Source organism: Benincasa hispida, chromosome 2 (genome assembly GCF_027475165.1).
Source record: "Benincasa hispida cultivar pf3 chromosome 2, pf3_genome.v1.1, whole genome shotgun sequence".
NCBI classification, from domain to species: Eukaryota; Viridiplantae; Streptophyta; class Magnoliopsida; order Cucurbitales; family Cucurbitaceae; genus Benincasa; species Benincasa hispida.
This window is the reverse complement of record NC_143479.1, coordinates 27,123,923-27,140,914: the sequence shown is the minus strand read 5'-3', so window position 1 is coordinate 27,140,914 and position 16,992 is coordinate 27,123,923. Positions and strand designations below refer to the sequence as shown.

The following is a 16,992-nucleotide window of genomic DNA, read 5'->3' as shown; positions in this document are numbered from 1 at the left end:
ATTTTGGCAGAAACTAAAGCATGCTAATACAGAAATAAGTGGGTTTCAAGTCATACCTTTGTAGTCCTCTTGAAATCTCGATTTTCGGCTGCTACTTTCTCCAAATCTTGTTGTAGGACCACCACAAGATCTTCCCTACTATTCTCTTGGTGCTTTAGATTGAATTGTGAGACTTAAAATAGCTTGAATCAAGGGAATTTGGAGGATAACTCATAGCAGCAATCCACTTGAAGAACTCCTTCAACCGAATTTTTCAGAAAAAATTCTATTGATTGCATACCTCAAATTCACTCCAATCTTCTCCATATATTGCAGACCATCATGCAAGAAAGATAGCTGCATGAGATGCAGCTCATGCATGGAGTAATTGAAACTTAAAGATGGTGGGTTATAGATGAGCTATTTGAAGATGATAATGGAAAAACCATTTTTCCATTTTGTGTATTTTTCTAATTCGAATTCCAAATTTGATTTTAGAAAAACAATTTGATTTCAAAAAATAAAAATTATTAATTTTACAAAATAATTTCATAAATTATTTTTCTAACAAAATTAATAAATAATTATTTAAACAATTTAAATAATTCTAATTAATTTAATATCAAATATTAAATTAATTTTACACAATTCCACCTTCATATATTAAAATCATATTTAAATATTAATTCTACAATTTCGTTTAATTCTTAAAATTAAACGTGTAATTATATCTCATATAATTACTAATTCCTTTAATTATAATTTGAATGTTTCAAATTAACTTATCACGCTACTCTAGAGCTAATCCGTTTGCGAGCTAGTAGGGGACCTCGTGGACCTATAGATCATGGGCTCCAACGATCCGAGATTAATTGGTTGAACTCATTAGACTGAATTAACCCTCATTCGTTAACTAATGGGTCACTCCACTAAAACCCATAGTTTAACTCCCCTCATGTAGATATATTATGTCCACTCGATATAACCATGATTAGCAAGTTAACCCTTCACAAGTTGTTTGTAAGAACGGCTGGGTCAAATCTCTGTTTTACCCCCGAAATTACCTCTTGTGCCTTAAGTCTCATTGATCTTCTAATGAATAATTGGTTTGTGATCCCATCAATAAACAGAGTTGCTCTCGGGCCAATGAGAGGGTGGGGCCCTTTGTTCAAGACCTAGAATCAGCACTTAAGGGAACATCCTCTCTACCATCCCTAACAGTGAGTAGGAGTGAATTTCGTCTTCCACCCTATGTCCCCAACTATCTATTCGGTCTTACCCCTGAAATGGGAGGTTATTGAGCCGATGCTGTTGAGCCAACCATCACCTATACAAATCGCAGGATAATCCCGAATAAATAGGAGTTCATAGTTAGCTCAGGATTAAGGTCAAGTTACCTAGGTCATCGCTTTGAAATAATCAGTCTTAAACAGTAAACAATGTTATAAAGTAAGAGTGACTGATTGCGTGGTCAAGATCTTGTACAAACCCGTTTGCATAGGAATACCACCCACTCCTTATGTCATAACATGTACAAATTAGGATCACATCATTGTAGAACTTTACAACTCTTTGTAATAACTACAGAGTAGACCGAATTCAATAGTGTTACTAGAATAAGGTTAGAATAAGGCACCCAACCTTATTTATATACTGTAGATCATTTTGACTATTTACTCGAACCTGATCCACTTTTATATCTCCACATAAAGTTCATGTACTCATGTAATAGTCAAGGAACATTTAAGTTTATTGGATCTCTAATAAGCAAAACATCTATTCAATAACAACTTATTGAATTTTCAGAATAAGTTCTATTATTTACATACCACGAGTTTTAGGACATAAAACCCAACAAAAAGAGGATCAAATTTGAGTATATAGTCAAAATGGTCTATAAGTATATGGATAGGATTTGGTACATTATATTGAGAACACTATGGATGTGGTGCGCTTTGTATTTGATACAAACGATGTAATCCCAAAATCGTTCATGTGGAGACATGGGAGTGAGGCATCCTATGCAAAAGATGTTTGCATAAGACCGGACTACGAAATAGTCACTTTTCTTTATAACACTGTTTACTATTAAAACTGACTATTTCAACTCGATGACCTAAGGTAACTCGATCTCAATCCTGAGCTAACTATGAACTCTTGTTTATTCAGGATCGTCTTTTAATTTGAATGGGCGAGAGTGGCTCATCAACGCCACTCAATAATCCTCTCATTTTAGGGGTAAGACTGAGTAAATAGCTGAAGACATAGTTCTACAAGATGGAATTCAATCATATCCATTTTAGGGTTAGCAGATAGGTTGTTCCCTTAAGTACTGACTCCTAGTCTTGAATAAAGGGGCCTTGCCCTCTCTATAGCTGAGAGGCACTCGGTTTATTGGTAGGAACATAAACCAATTGTTCATTAGTGGATCAGTAGAGATTTAAGGAGCAAGATGTATTACATGGGTAAAACAGTAATTTTGACCTAGCTGTGAATACAAACAACTTATAAAGGATCGACTTACTGATCATGGTTAAATTAGATGGATAGAAATATATTTACAGTGAGGAGAGTGCAACTACTGGCCTTTAGTGGAGTGACCTGGTAGCTGACGAATGTTGATTAATTCGGTTAAAAGGGTTTATTGAATTAATCTTAGATAGTTAGAGCTCATGATTTGTAGTTCCATTAGGTCCCGTTACTAGCTCACAAACGAACTTAACTTTAGAATAGCGTGATGAGAAAATTTGAAACGTTCAGATTTGATTTAAGGTATTAATTATATACAATTTAATTAAATGTTTAATAATCGAATTAAACAGAATTGGAGTATTGAAAGATATTTAGATATGATTTAAATATTAATTATATGAATAGAGTTTCATGATGAAAAAATTAGTGTTTAGTTAATTTAATATTTGATATTAAATTAATTAAATTAATGAAATTATTTAATTAATTATTAAGAATTTATTTTATTTAAAATTTAGTATAGAATTAATTTTTATAAAATTAAAGAATATCAATTATTGAATTAATATTATATAAAGTTATTTTCCATTTGATTTTGAAATTTGATTTCAATACCTTTTAGAAATGGAAAAAATACACTTAGTGAGATTTTCCCATTTTAGAAACCAATTTTCCACTTTCTTATTTGGGATTGATATCAAATTCTTATCAAATTAAGATGCATGTTGATGTTGAACAAAAAGAACTCACTTTTGCTGAGATTGATCATTCATGCAATTGGAAAATGGAAGAGAGAATTAAATGTATCTAGTTATAGACACGTTCATATTGGGAACCACCACGTCAAGGCGACACTCTACCACTGAGTTATATCCGTTCCCTTGCCCAAATCATAAAATCCTCTTCAATTCCCTTTAATTCAACTTCATTTTGGGTTCTACCACCCAATCTAAGGTCTAAGGGAATAGTAGGGAAGATCAAGTGGTTGTTTATAAGTAATTGGAGAGGAAAAACGAGCAAGATGTCGTTGATTTGAAGAGATATTCAAAGCTATTGTGATTCTGAAACCCTAAGAAAGTTTAGTGAGCTTACATGCTTGTTTACTCAAATTGATGTAGTAAGAGTGCTAAATGATTCTGTTTGTTTTCGTTTATTGCATGTCAACTCTATCAGTTTGTATCAAAACATGATTTAAGTATTTAATTTACATTAATTTGATTATGGTGGGTGTTTTTCATAAGTTGTATGAAAGTGAGTACTGTTATGGATAATTTCAGTTTTGGCATTAGATTTCTCTTCAATTATGATGTAATTTTTGTAATTGGCTTTTTGTTTATGGGTCTTGATGTGTGATTGAGAGTCTGTACATTTATTAGAGTCAATAGAATTGTAATTAGGTTATAATTCAAGAAAGAAGGAAGCAAACTCGGTAGCAGAAATTCGTCTTTTATGCTATTGCCTCGTAGTGTTGCAACGCTGCCCTTGTAGCGTTGCAATGCCGTTCTTCAACCAGCCCAAAAAAGAAGGAAAAGCATCTATGGTGTTGCAACGCTGGGGTTAAAGCATTGCCACGTTGTTCATCAGTAAGCCCAGGTACAGGCGCACATAAGTTGGTTGGTTCAAGGGTGAATCGGTTCGGTCGGTTCGGGTCAAGAAAGTCTGTTTCAGCCCTATTTTGACCTGTTTTACCCATTTTGGAGCATTGGAGGTCCGGTTGGGGTGGTTTAGATTTTGTTCGGGTAGGTTCGTGTAATCTAGAGGCTATTTGAAGTAGTTTTTTTAATTATTTTTGTAATAATTAGGTTGTTTGTTTACTTAGGATGTCAAAACTTGTCCATATCAGTTGTGTTTTATTATTTATGCATTTGGATGTATGTTATAATTAAATAAATCTTGTACGTGCATATAGTATATCATGTAGATTTAAAATCCCACCATAGGAAAGCATGTATCATGCATTGAAAGTATGTTATAATTTGTTATAATATATAGTATGCATGATTTAGGGTTTCGTTTTTAATATAAAGTGTTATATTAAATTCTGGAATGGCCTGATGCATGTTATGGATTGAAAGAATGTCTATATTCTATAAAGTGTTATAAAAAGAATTTGACTTTTAAAATTTCTTAACAAAGATAAGATGCATGCTCACTTAAGATTAACAAATAACAACTTGTTTTAAATAGTTAAAATAAGTCATTATCTTGTAAAACATTAGTTACAAACTTGCTTGGACTAAAATCTTGTCTATGGCTAGAGATACTTAAGTTGCCGGTTTATGGAAAACCTGCTACCTGAGGATTTTAGTCGATTCTTGACCATTGTTAACCTGGTTTTATGAGCATCCGTGAGCGATGAGAGATAATAAAATGGTTTATCACTTAGACATCGTAGGTTAAATCCAAATATAAATGTTATACTTGGATAATCACCTAGCCTTAGGATGTTTATTAGCCGAAATATACATAAGCAAATATTTACCCAAAATAAATAGAACACTTCAGTGGAAGATTAATGATATATATGATATATTGTTTATAGCTCTCACGTCCCTAAGAGTTCACACCGTGAGAGTCGTGTTCGGCTTCGTGTCACATTAGGAGTGGCCTCCATTGGGAAAGTGTTTACATGGGTCAATAGCAAGGTGAATAGGAGAAGTAGTTCATAGTAAGTGGGTGAACGATGTGTCTCAACGTATTCTACGGTCTCTTCCATGAAGTTTGAACGTGAGATTTCTATGTTATGCCTGCTTGTCATTTTTAGGCAACATAAACTAGTCATCTTTACGGTGGCTATCCCTCTGGAGGGTTATAACATGGGATTTAGAACAACTCAAACTCCAGAAATGGATAGGATATTTTAGGTCCATTCCCAATCTTGACTCTCCAATTCGATAGTATCGCTAGGCCGACCTTTGAGGTCTAAAAATGGAGGTTACACTTACAAGATTTACTAAGTATTAGTAAGTACTTGACCGATATCATAACTAAATGACTATAGTAATAAACAGTTAATTTGGAGTTAGTATTTAGTCAAGAACATCTTGCTTCAATGAAGGAGTAATTGACTGCCCCTCCGTACTATCTATTTTGACTCACTAACGTATCTTTGCAAATAAATAATGAAATTTGGGGTACATTATTATTTTTTTCCTAAAATTGATTGAATTTAAAGAGCAATTTACTGATTAGAACTTGTTTAATTTTTTCAGCATATCAAATTCTTCTAAATTATTTGCTTCCGATAAGTTTAATGGTCTTAATTTTTCAACATGGAAACCAAACGTAAACACGATACTAGCAAATCAAAAGGTTGGACTGACCTCCATCCGAGAATTTACATTATTATTATTTGCTTCCGAGAATTTACATTATTATTTGTTTTAAGAGAGGAATGTCCTTCATCTTCTAGCTCATCTGCAAATCAAAAGGTTTTGAATACATATGACAGATGGACTAAGGAAAATGAAAAAGCCTAAATCCACATCTTAGCAAATAGATCCGATATACTAGCTAAGAAATTCAAGAACATGATTTCTGCTAAAGAAGTCATGGATTCATTGCAGACATTGTTTGGACAATCTGCCAGGAACAATATTCTCGAAGAAGTGTATAATTATGACATAAAGGATAAAACCTCTATTAATGAACATGTTCTAGATATGTTAAAAGTAATAAAACGCATGTCATAAATGAGGAAATTAAGAAAGCACAACAAAGTAAATATGATTTATTTGTCATTAAAACATATTTAGTGGAAAACGATAAATTAACCTGGATATTAGATTCAGGTGCCGCTAATCGTATTTGCATTTTCACCTAGGAAACTAGTTCCTGGAGGTAGTTTGCAGAAGGTGAAACAATCTTTAAGTTAGGGGCTGGGAAGGTTGTCTCAGTTAAAGTAGTGGGAGATATAAAGTTATTTATTGAAGATATATTCATTTTACTTGAAAATGTTTATTATATTCCTGTCATGAGGAGGAATTTAATATCTATCTCATGTTTCCTAGAATAAAAGTATAAAGTTTCTTTGGCACTTAAGACTTAGCCACATTAAAACCAACTGAGGTAAAAGTTATATTGAATATAGAGATGTTGAAAACAGGTGATACTCAAAATAAGAAACGAAAATTTTTTCCTAATGCTTATCCTTGGCACTTAAGACTTGGCTACATTAATCTCAATAGGATTGGAAGGTTGGTTAAGAGTGGTCTCCTAAATCAGTTAGACAACTCTCTATCACCTTGTGAGTCTTGTCTTGAGGGTAAAATGACCAAAAGATCTTTTTCGGGAAAAGATTTTAGAGCTAAAGAACCCTTAGAGCTCGAACATTCAGACCTATATGGTCCAATGAATGTTAAAGCACGAGAAGGTATGAATATTTCAGCAGTTTTATTGATGATTATTCTAGATATGTCTATACTTACCTAATGCAGCATTAGTCTGAAATCTTTGAAAAGTTCAAGTAATATAAGGTAAAAGTTGAGAATTAATTAAATAAAAGGATTATACTTCGATCATATCGAGGTAGCGAGTATCTAGACTTAAAATTTCAGTACTATTTAATAGAACACAGAATTCAGTCTCAACTCACAACACCCGGTACACCTCAAGAGAATGGTGTAGTAGAAAGGAAAAATATAACCCTGTTGAACATGGTTCGTTCGATGATGAGTTATGCTCAGTTGGCTAATTCATTTTGGGGACATGCAGTAGAGACTACTATATATATATTGAACATGGTTTCCTCGAAAAGTGTTTTAGAAACACCTAACAAGTTATGGAGGTGACGTAAAGGTAGTTTATGTCACTTTAGGATTTGGGGATCTCCAACACATGTACTGGTATAGAACCCGATGAAACTGGAACACCGTTCAAAAGTATGTTTATTTGTAGGCTACCCCAAAGAAACAAAATGTGTACTATTTTATGATCCTCAAGATGATAGTATTTGTATCGAAAAATGCAACATTCTTAGAGGAATACCACATAAAGAATCATAAACTTCGTAGTAAGTAAGTATTAAGTGAGATGTCAAAAAAAAAAAACTAATCGGGTTGGTCCTTCAACAAGTGTTGTTGATAAAATTGTTCTGTCACATTCTTCTCAAGAATTGAGAATGCCTCGACATAGTGGGAAAATTTTTCAACAACTTGAACGATACATAGGTTAGACAGAAACTCAGGTCGTCACATATGATGATGACTTAGAGCATCCATTAACCTTGAAAAAAGAAGTGGAGGATGTAGATGGAGACCAATGGATAAAAGCCATGGACCTCAAAATGGAGTCTATGTACTTCAATTTATTCTGAGAACTTGTAAACTAACCAGATGGGGTAAAACCTATTGGTTGGAAATCGATCTACAAGAAGAAACGAGACCAAGTTGGGAAGGTACAGACCTACAAAACTAGACTCGTGGCAAATGGATTTACCCAAAGAGAAGGGGTGGACTATGAAGAAACCTTTTCTTTAGTTGCCATGAATAAGTCAATAAGAATACCCTTATCCATTGTTGCCTTTTATGATTACGAAATGTGACAAATAGATGTCAAGATAGCCTTTTTGAATAGCTATCTTGAAGAGAGTATCTATATGTCCCAACCCAAAGAGTTTATAGAGCAGCGTCAAAAACAAAAGGTTTACAAGCTTAAAAGATCCATTTATAGGTTAAAACAAGCATCTCGATCCTAGAATATGATATTTTACACTACGATCAAACCTTATGGCTTTGAACATAACGTTGACGAACCTTGTGTTTACAAGAAAATTGTCAATAAAACTATAGCTTTTCTGGTAATATATGTTGAAGATATTCCTCTCATTGGAAATGAGTTCCTGACTGGCATTAAGAGATGGCCAACGTCGCAATTTCAAATGAAAGATTTGGAAGATGCACAGTATGTTCTTGAAATCCAAATAGTTCGGTATCGCAAGAGCAGAAGGCTAGCATTATCTCAGTCATATTATATAGATTGTTGGGTTATATAAGACTTGCAGTTTGTAAATTTAATCATTTTCTATTATGAATAAAAATTTTATTCAACATTTATTCAATAAAATTGTTATTGAATTTTTAAATTGCACTTATATAGACTAAATCTAATAAACTAAGATCCATGAATATTATATGAATACTTGAACTTTATGTGTGTCCTAAAATGGTCTATAGTATACAAATAAGATTAGGTGTCTTATTCTGGTAACACTATCGAATGCAGCCCACTCTGTAGTAATACAATTTGTTGTAAGGTGCTATAAATGAAGTGATCCTGATTCATTCATTTAGTGACATGAGGAGTGTGGGCGTCCTATGCAATTAATTTTCATAAGATCGGACCAAGAAATAAGTCACTCTTATTTTATAAACATTCACTAGAAGAAATTCGGGCTTTAATGTCGGCTTTAAATCGACATTAAAGATAGTGTTATTAAAGTCCTTTAATGTCGGTTGTCTTTAATGTCGATTTTAAATCGACATTAAAGAACTTCAATAACATAGCCTTCAATGTCGGGTTCAACCAATATTAAAGACCTTCAGTGAAATTTCCAACCGACATTAAAGGTCTTTAATGTGGGTTGCAACCGACATTAAAGACTCTATTTTTTTTTTAATTATGAACCGACATTCAAGCCCGAATCTGTCCGTTTTTTTTTAATTTCGTTGCCGAATCCATTTTTTTGGTCAAAAAGTATAACATGACACATCATCATTGAACATTGTGGCTATGACATATTATTCATATATGGATTGTAAATCTATTACACTTAATCCACAAATTCTGCTATAAAATTATAATTTAAAAGGTTGTCCAATAATTCAGGCCTTGAAAACACAAATTACAATTAATACAAACATTATGAGATTACTGTCTCTCTCCACTTGGTAAGTATAGATCCCTTCATAATTCTTCTTGAACCAACCCCTAGCTTCAGTAGTGTCTAGTTATAGGCATCTTTGTCTGACCACTGTTGTTCAAAGGATCACAAACAAAAAAGGTTTAAGACAAAGGATTGAAAGTGAAAATGTGATAAGAATTCATATTCAACTAACCGAATTTATATTCAACTAACCGTGTTTATTGGGAATGTGCATAAAAGTACATTCAAGGCAAAATTCTTGTAGTGAATATATTGGATCTAAAGTTCCTCAAGAAAAAGCATAAAGTGGTTGCGATACCAAATATTTACTCCTTTGTTGCATCTGCAAAACAAGAAAACTCAATAGTTGAATAAATGAGAGAATCTTCTTTTTCAAGATCTTAAAAAGAGAAGCTTGGTTACCTAGATATGAGATACGAAGACGATGGAAAATTTTCAGCAGCATAACGATGCTACCACAACAAAACCAAAAATTTACCTTGAACCTGTTCAGAGAAACACACTCCCAAAAATATTTCACAACCACTTGTTCTCAATAGAACTATCAAAATTCACAAAAAATGAATATTCAAGAACACATACATCAATAAGCAAATTTAGCTCACAATATACTTCAAATCTCAAAAGTTGTCACAAAGACTACCATAATGCATGAATAACCCACAAACTACCATAGTGCGACCTACAAACTCGAGCACCTTGAATCAAATCTAAACTACAAATAAATAGTACCCATGAGTCATAAACAGGTGTAACTTCTAAGGGAAAAAAATAAATACAGCTTCCTTTTGTCTTTTGGAAGGTAGGGATGCAACTTTGTACAGTTTTACTTTAGGTGGCATAAGTTTTGACCTTTTGACAATGACAACTTTTTACATTTTTAGTGGAAAGTAAAACTAGTGGGAAGAAATGCAAACATGGAGATTTCACCATAAGGTTCACCAGGGGATGAGTCCAGGCCAAAAGGCATAGTCAGTAGAAATTAAGAGAAAACAAAATATGACATTAGTAATCAGTACCTTGATTAAGTTTTGAAATTTCAACAAATGACCAGGAAGGAGTGGCAATTTTCCCTCCTTAAGGTTCATGAAATGTGTTTCTAGTAATGTGGATCCTCGGACAATCTCATAAATAGCAGCTCCCAAGGAGAAAATAACAACTTTGTCAAGATAATCATATCTTTCATTCAGAATTTCTTGAGGCATATAGTGTGCATCACCCTCCTTAATCGTTTGGCTCTTATCAAGAAAGGTAAGTTTAAAGACACCATCTTTGACATAAATATTGTTAGGTTTCACGTCTAAATGAACTACTCCTTTCTCGTGCACAAAGAGCAATGGCTTCGCAATCTGTTTGTAGTTTCATTGTCAGCAGAGAAGCCATGAATTTCAAAAGTTACCAGTTTTAGAACTTAAAATTTGGAATGGATAAAGCTTACATATTAAATATTTTAAGGCTACATAAGAATTGGAATGTATAAAGATAAAACAATAGTACATAACTTATAACATTCTGGATCATTATTTTTCAGAAGAGGCATTTCCTGTTCAAATTAACGTATTGAATGAACTGTAGAAATAAAAAAATTTACTCTTTCAAGTAACAAATTAAAATTAAGCTTTAATTAATGTCATCATGTGTTAAAAAAAGAAACATTTTTGGAATGAAATGTCATATGCAGAGAATGTAATGTTTCACAGCTCAAAATGGAACTAAACCTCACTTGATACAAGGCTCTCAGTGTATCTACAATCACAGAGCTCCATTTGAATACAGATTTGTTCATTTTCAAACCATGAAGAGTAGTATCCAACAATGTTTTCATGAGATCCTACACGTTCAATAGAGGATAACAATCAGGAAAAAAAAAATTGCACCAGAGAAGAAAAAGAGAACAATGACAACAAATAAATATAATAAATAGAAAACCATATCTAGATAAATTTACTAACCTAAAGCTGCCAAAGCTTGAACTACCATCAAAGCTCTCCTCCTACAAAGGGAAGGAAAAACTTTACTTACACATTTGTTAGTGTTTAGAGGTTAAACATATACAACATGCACCAAAAGAAGTAACATTTCTATGTCTTGATTCAATGATCTTGTGCTTTGTTTGATAGCATATAAGCAGCCATCAATCCTCATCAATACCTTGAAGATACGGCTAAAATTTCCAGTCCCTATTTGCTGAAAATAGACTGAAGTTATTGCAAAACTTGATAGCCTGAATTGAATATTAATAAAAAAATCCCAATCTCTATCAGCAGAAGCTTGCAAACACTAACTAGATGTTTCTGGATACCTTATCTCATGAAAATCAGTGTGATATCTTGAAAGACCATCTCCACTAAACAACGCAGGAAAAAATCCTACACAAAATTGAAAAACACAAAACTAATTCATTTCCCAGAAAAATCTATCATACTGCAAAAGACGATTTCAAAAAAATGTTTTTTTAAAGGAAACATGACCTTTCATTGATATAACAAAAAGAATCTAATGCTCAAACTTACAAGAAACGATATTAAAGGAAAATACAACAATGGATAAAACAGAGAAGAAACGATTTCAAAAAAAATGTTTTATTACTTTTGATGTCATTAAGAACTAAGTGAACTGTACCTGCACATTTTGTTCTTTGATTACCTGTTGGGCCTACGCCTACATCTGAAGCATCTTTCAAGTATGGGTTCTTCATGCAAGGAGGAGGCATAACTCGATAGCGTAGAGCAACTGCAGATTGAAAAACATAGTTTTGTTTCTTTGGCATTGCCATTATCTCTTTCTCTATATCCACATCATCTGATCCAAACATGTCATTTCCAAGTTCCACAACTTGTTCACAGCCAGATAAACTCGAACTCAGAGGATGTACTAAAACACTTTCTGCGCGAAAAAGAATATTAAATGAAGAAAACTATATTACATTGTTCGAACAACTTAAATCACTAACTTCATAAATGAATACAAGGCTGTTAGATTTTGAAGCCCCAAAAATATTTCAGATCAATGTCCCCATATTGATCAATGACTTTGACACTAATTCTCATTAGTTGCAAGTGATTAACCATTTACCATTATTGATTTGGAAAAGTCAGCTTAACATGATTACAATTAAGCGTATATCATTTGCACGTGATCATCTGATTTCTTATATCAATCTCACTCAATACAGTTAACTAACTGAGATAAAAGTTCAAGATAGTCAACTTATCATGTATTTTTCTCTTAGTTTTAACAGTATTAATCTTCTCTGGAAACAAAATGCTTGAACCGGAGGAACAGCAGAAGCTTTTAGGGCCTCACCTGAAGAGCAAAGACACTGGTAGGCCTCCAAAAGTTTGTCAGAATAAATACTCTCAGTGATACTCCTGGCGTGATGTTGGTTTATTTGTTCTTCAATGGAAAACATGTTTAGAATGGTTTCCTTCTCTAACCAGATTGCCAAGCCAGAACCATATTGTGGTAACAATAGTAACTGGATTTTTCTCTCCGCAAGAGCAAACTGGAACAAAGATTTCAACCAGTAATGGAAGACATCAGAGCGAACCTTTGAAATTAAATGGCCAAAAATTAAGGTAGCAGCAAACCATGATCCATAACATGCTGCATGTCTCCCAGCCTTATACCTGTCCTTATAAGCTGAAGATAAATTAACATGAGCTTCAGTCATAAGATGCCGAATATTGGAGTTTAGGACAAAAAGAGGCATAAGAAAAGAAGAAATGGGGAATGAGTTCTAGAGCCATAATATTGAAATAACCCCATGTTTAAAGCCAAGAGATTGAGCAAAAAAATCAAACCACAAACAAGCTACAAATGAACTCACCATGTTGCTGAAAAGAAGAACCACGACATTGACTTGAGCAAGAATGGGCAATTTGTAGTTGGAAAAAGGGATTAAAAAAGAGATGCTTAGCATCGAACTAACCGAGAGGGTGAGATCAAACTTCAGAGAGAGAGAGACAGAGAGGTGCTCCTCACTCCTCAATCATGCCCGTCTTTAAGACTCCCTTCAATGGCTACTTCGTCAAGTTTAGCCCCTTCTACGAACTCCGCATCGCCGTTGCCACCGCTCAAAATTTTGGAATCCTTGGCAATGGTCGCCTTCACGTCCTTGATCTCAATCCTGTCGGTCCCATATCCGAGCAGATCGCCTTCGACACCATCGATGGAGTCTACGACGTCTCTTGTTCCGAATCTCACGACTCCCTTCTCGTCGCCACCATCGTTGATGGCTCTGTCAAGCTTTACAACCTCGCTCTTCCCCCCCACATCTAATCCCATTCGTTTCTTCATGAACATACTCACAAGGTACACTCTGCTCACTACAACCCCATTCATTCGACTTCTTTTATTACTTTCTCTTGGGACGATACCACCAAGCTTTGGACCCTAGACCGCCCCACCAGTGTCAGAACATTCAAAGAGCATGCCTATTGCAACTATTCATCCATCTGGAACCCTCATCACGGCGATGTCTTTGCTTCCGCCTCTGGCGATTGCACCGTTCGCATTTGGGATGTGCAAGAACCAGGCTCCACCATGGAGAGACCCACGACCAGGAGAGACCCAAACGTGATGGAGACTGACGGACGGACGACGGACAACCACGGACAGATGATAGACACCCTAATTCGCACAGCCAAGGAGAGATAGGGTTTGGGTAAGAGAGAAATGAAAGGGTTTGGGTAGGAGAGATAGGCGCAAGAGTTGAAAAATGAAAGGGAGTTTAAAACCGACATTAAAGCCCATCTTCAATGTCGATTTAAAACGGACATCAAAGATCCATTTTTTTTTGTTTAAAACCAACATTATACATCCGATTTCACTTTTTCCAACCAACATTAAAGCCCAAAATTCTTATAGTGATTGCTTACTGTTTAAGACTGACTATCTCACTTAGTTCACCTAAGTAACTCGATCTTAATCCTGAGCTAACTAGGAACTTCTGTTTATTTGTGATTATCCTTAGATTTGCATAGGTGAGAGTTGGCTCAACAACGTTGGCTCAATAAGCCTTCTATTTCAGGGGTAAGACTGGGTAGATAGATGGGACATAGGGTGTAAGAGAGAATTCACACCTACCCAATTTAAGGATAGAAGGAAGGTTAGTCTCTTAAGTGTTGAATTCAGGTCTTGAACAAGGGGCCCCACCCTCTCATTAGCCCAAGAGGGATTCGATTTAGTAATTGGATCACAAACCAATTGTTCATTAAATGATCAGTGGAACTTAAGGAGCAAGACGTAATTTCGGGGGTAAAACAACATTTGACCCAGTCGTTATTACGAATAACCTATGAAGGATTGACTTACTGATTATGGTTAAAATCAAGTGGATACAAATATATCTACAGTGAGAATAGTGTAACTATCGACCTATAGTGGTGTGTCTCATTAGTTAACGAATATTGATTAATTCTGTCTAAAAACTTTAGCCAATTAATCTCAAATCATTGGAGCTCATGATCTGTAGGTCTCCCCTCTATTAGCTTGTAAAACGTGAATACCTTGGATTCGTAAATTGAGTGAATTTGAAATAATTTAAATTTGAAGTGTCCAAAATTGAATTTAGGGTTTCAATTTGAAGTGTTCAAATTGCAAATTAATGTTTGAATTTGGATTGTTCAATTTCGAATTAGTCAATATTATTAAACATTTAATTTATTGAAATTAAACGAAATTGGAGAGTTCATGATATTTAAATGTTGATTTAAATATTAATTACATGAATAGGATTCATGTTTAAATTAGGTGTTTCATTAATTTAATATTTGATATTAAATTATTGTTAAATTAACTAAATTTGTTTAATTAACTAAAATCAAATTAATTTCATTTAAATTCAGAAATTGGATTTTTGAATTTTTGAATTAATTAAAATTAAAAACTAATGCATAGTGGAAAAATCCAATATTTACAAATTGAATGTGTTTTAATATGATCCCAACACCAAGGCCACTTCTTTAACCAAATTGAGGTGGCCATCAGCAAATCCTTTTTGTGCCTGCATGAAAGGATGAAATAAAACTCTTCAAATTTTTCAGATAGAGGGAGAATTACTGAAAGTTAGTTTTCTACACCTCAAACCCTTACCAATGTCCTTCACTATTCACTTCAATTTTGAGTTCCACCACCCAAATTCAAGGCTAAGAATAGTAGAGAAGATCTCTTGGTGGTTCACTGAAGATTTGGAGCTGAGAATTCGTGCGGTAAAGGAAATCGGAAGCGAGATTTCCATAAGCAACGGAATAAGACTATTCCAAATTACAATCATGAATCAACAAATCATTTACAGTCGACTTCAAACAAACGGTTATGCGATTCATACAGAAATTACAACATGTAAGTCTCAAAAGCACAAAAGGAAAACAGTACAAACATGTGTATATGTGTCTCCACGCTCCGTTGCGTGATTACTCGAACAACAGCGACGAAAAACACTCGATCTACATGACCGCAACACTGTACGAACACAGCATGAACACTTCACGCTCGTTCTCAACGATCTCCTCGGTTACGAACTCCTCCGCAACACAAACACTTCCGCAGCACCACGAACAGCCTCTAAAAAATCTCGGCGGTGTTGAGTTGAGTCTGACACCACCAACAAAGCGACCTTGGTATTCTCAGTGTGAGAATCCAAAGGGTGGGCTCCTGTTAGGACTTGGTATGAGGTAGACAAATGGAGGAAACAATGATCGCATACACGACTGGGCAAGTGGGAGATGGCTGAGACCTATCGCATCGGTCAATGCCCAAGATCTCAACTTACTTAACAATCTCCCGTAAATGTGACCCACCATTTTAAGCCCTAGAGATCCGTCCCAAAATCCAATCCGATTGGGACAAAACTTAAAACGACCCTATCCATTTCTAGAGTTCACCTTGATATTGACCAACTGCACAAAACCCATCCGAAGGGGGCACTCCAAAGGCGACATGAGGGCGTACAGAATGATCTCACTGTGTGAACCAATGACAGAGACCATAGAACGTGTTGGCACACACCCTTCACTCACTTACTATAAATACTCTCTCCATCCACTTTGATATTGACTCATGCAAATACCATCCGAAGAGGGATGCAAATACCATCCGAAGATGTATATCATGTTGTGTACACACCCAAACATATGCTATGCAGTTAGAATAGTGAGTAGATATCAGTCCAATCTTGGATTTGATCATTGGATTATTGTTAAGAACATCCTCAAGTATCTTCGGAGAACGAGGGGCTATATGCCCATGCATGGTGCTAAGGATCTGATCCTTGCTGAATACACTGATTCTTATTTTCAAATCAATGTGGATTCTAGAAAATCTACTTCTGGATCGATATTCACTCTAAATGGAGAAGCTATAGTATGAAGGAGTATAAAGCAAAATTGTATTTCTGACTCCACCATGGAAGCTGAATATGTAGTTGCCCATCCTATTGAGACGACCATTTCTCTCGATCGATCGCGCTTAAATTGATGTGCACAAGGGAAAAATCATAATGAACGTCAATGGGGAAAAGCCCTGAATTAAGGCAGTCAAGATCCCAGAAGACCGAGAAAAGGAGAGGAAGCCGCCTTGGATGTAAAAAGCCCATATTGAAATAAGCAGTCCCTACGTTACTATGTAACTCAAACTCATCAAGGACGCAATCCTTT

General features: G+C 34.8%; 2 pseudogenes; one reads left to right on the top strand and one right to left on the bottom strand.

The window, feature by feature from the left end:
* Window positions 1-10,272: 10,272 nt before the first annotated feature.
* LOC120072020 (wee1-like protein kinase) lies at window positions 10,273-13,007 on the bottom strand (annotated as a pseudogene).
* A 320-nt stretch (window positions 13,008-13,327) lies between these two features.
* LOC120072019 (peroxisomal targeting signal type 2 receptor pseudogene) lies at window positions 13,328-13,993 on the top strand (annotated as a pseudogene).
* The last annotated feature ends 2,999 nt before the right edge of the window (window positions 13,994-16,992 follow it).